Below are 2279 nucleotides of genomic sequence, written 5' to 3'. Positions count from 1 at the left end.
TTTTATAAAAAATATCCGCTTCATCATAAAGTGCATTTCTTTGCAACTAGTGGGTGCAATCTCCGCCATTGTACCCCTCAGATGCTGCGTTCATACATGATCGCAGCATCTAATATATAAAGCTGAGTGTGTGTGTATGTATGTCCGCTAAAGGAATCCGCACCGTCGCATTTACAATCACGAAATTTGGCACACAGGTGCATCAGGTGTCCAGGAAGGTTTTAGTTTCAGCTCTCTAGCTTTCCTGAGATATTCCCCAAAAAATGCAAATATGGCACACCACATGACCTACATTAGCCAATAGAAGCCTGCAGGTCTTTCTCCTCATATCCCAACTACCATACACACGGTCACATGTCCCTTATCAGCCAATAGAAGCTCGCAGGTCCCTAGTCTCCACATACACACAGTTTTACAACAGGTTTCCATAACAACCCAGCCATTTTTCTTCACTGCTGTAGGTCAGCTTTAAAGGGGCAGGGAGCTGTGGATGACACAGTTAAGGGAGCGGAGTGCTGTGGAGGTTACAATTCATGGGGCAGGTAGGGTGGCTATTCAGGCCACCCTAAAAAAAATGGATGTAAAAACTCCGCCCCCAGGTCCCACTAAGCCACGTCCACTCCCACTCCGCAGCCGAGGATTGAAAAAAGGAAGGTAAAAATCAACTTCTGTCAGCTGCAGGGGTGAGGCCGAGTTCACACGAACGTCTGTGACCCGTGCCTGTGCTGCGGCTCGCAAATAGCGGGCTGCAATGCACGATCGCCAGCCGTAGGTCTGCCGCATCGGATCGCGGACCCATTCACTTTAATGGGTCCGCGATCCGGCCGTTCCGCTAAAAGATAGGACTTGTTCTATCTTTTTGCGGAACGGAAGTACGGGACGTAACCCCACGGAGGCACTCCGTAGTGCTTCCGAGGGGTCCCGTCCCGTGCGGCCGTTCCACGATTCCGGATTTGCGGACCCATTGAAGTGAATGGGTCCACATCGCTGATGCGGAATTCACACGGAACTGTGGCCGTGTATTGCGGCCCACGATTTGCGGGCCGCAATACAGCCACGGATCACACACGTTCGTGTGAACTTAGCCTGAGAGGGAGGGTGACTTTTTCCCTGCAGCTCAAGATCAGACAGCACAGTGCTGCTGTCTGAGAGTGAGCTGTTCAAAGGGACATCCCTGTGTCCATCCAGGCCCTGCGCCGGACGGAGGACAGGGAGTCTGAAAGCCGGCCTGTCTGGCCTAAAACCGGACCTCTTCCACCCTAGGGGCAGGCTGTTGTGGAGGTCACAGGTAGTTGTTAGACCTCTTGCTGACGAACGCAAGGGCTCCGTGGCCGTGCTGCGGCCCGCAAATTGTGGTCCGCAATGCACGGGCACCGACCCTGGGCTAGCTGCATGTGGATCGCGACCCCATTCACTTGAATGGGGTCCGCAATCTGTCCGTTCCGCAAAAAGATAGGACAAGGTCTATCTTTTTACGGAACAGAAGCCCACGAAAGCACTCCGTAGTGCTTTTGTTTTGTGGTTCCGTTCCATTCCGCACCGCATCTCCGGATTTGCGGACCCATTCAAGTGAATGGGTCCGCATCCGTGATACGGAATGAACTCGGCTGGTGTCCCGTGTATTGCGGAACCGCAGTGTGCGGGCCGCAATACTGCCACAGGGGACACAGTCGTTTGCAAGAGGCCTTAAAGGGCAGCTTGCTGTAGAGGCCACTGTTAAGGGGACGGGGTGTTGTGGAAATCACTGTTAAGGAGATGGGGTACTGTGGAGGTTATTAATAAAGGGGCGGCCGCTGTGGAGGTCACTGTCAAAGGGGCGGGCTGCTGTGGAGGTCATTGTTATAGTGGATACTGTCGATATATTTTAACGACACACACAAACATTAAATGAAATAGATGAAATATACTCGTGCGAAGCCGAGTCCTTTTGCTAGTCTGATATAAATTACAGTGTAAAAAACAGCGATACCTAATATGTTTATTTTTTTATTGTTTATATATTTTTATATGTAAAATTGAGAAAGGGGGTGATTTAAACTTTTTGTATATTGGTGTTTTTTTTTTTAACTTAAACTTTTTTTTTTTTATAACTATTAGCCCCCATAGGGGGCTAATACATGGGATATTTTGATCCCCTCTCCTATTCACCCTAATAGAGCTCTAGTAGGGTGAATAGGATTTTTACACTCTGCATGCTGAGCTGTGCCTCGTGCATAGCTCAGTATGGAGAAAGCAATGGCAGGACTGGAGCGCTTCAGTTTCACTGCAGGGGTTCCGAT

The sequence above is a fragment of the Bufo bufo genome, chromosome 8 (genome assembly GCF_905171765.1).
Source record: "Bufo bufo chromosome 8, aBufBuf1.1, whole genome shotgun sequence".
Taxonomy (NCBI): Eukaryota; Metazoa; Chordata; class Amphibia; order Anura; family Bufonidae; genus Bufo; species Bufo bufo.
The sequence above is the reverse complement of the archived record's forward strand: the minus strand, read 5'-3'. Positions refer to the sequence as shown.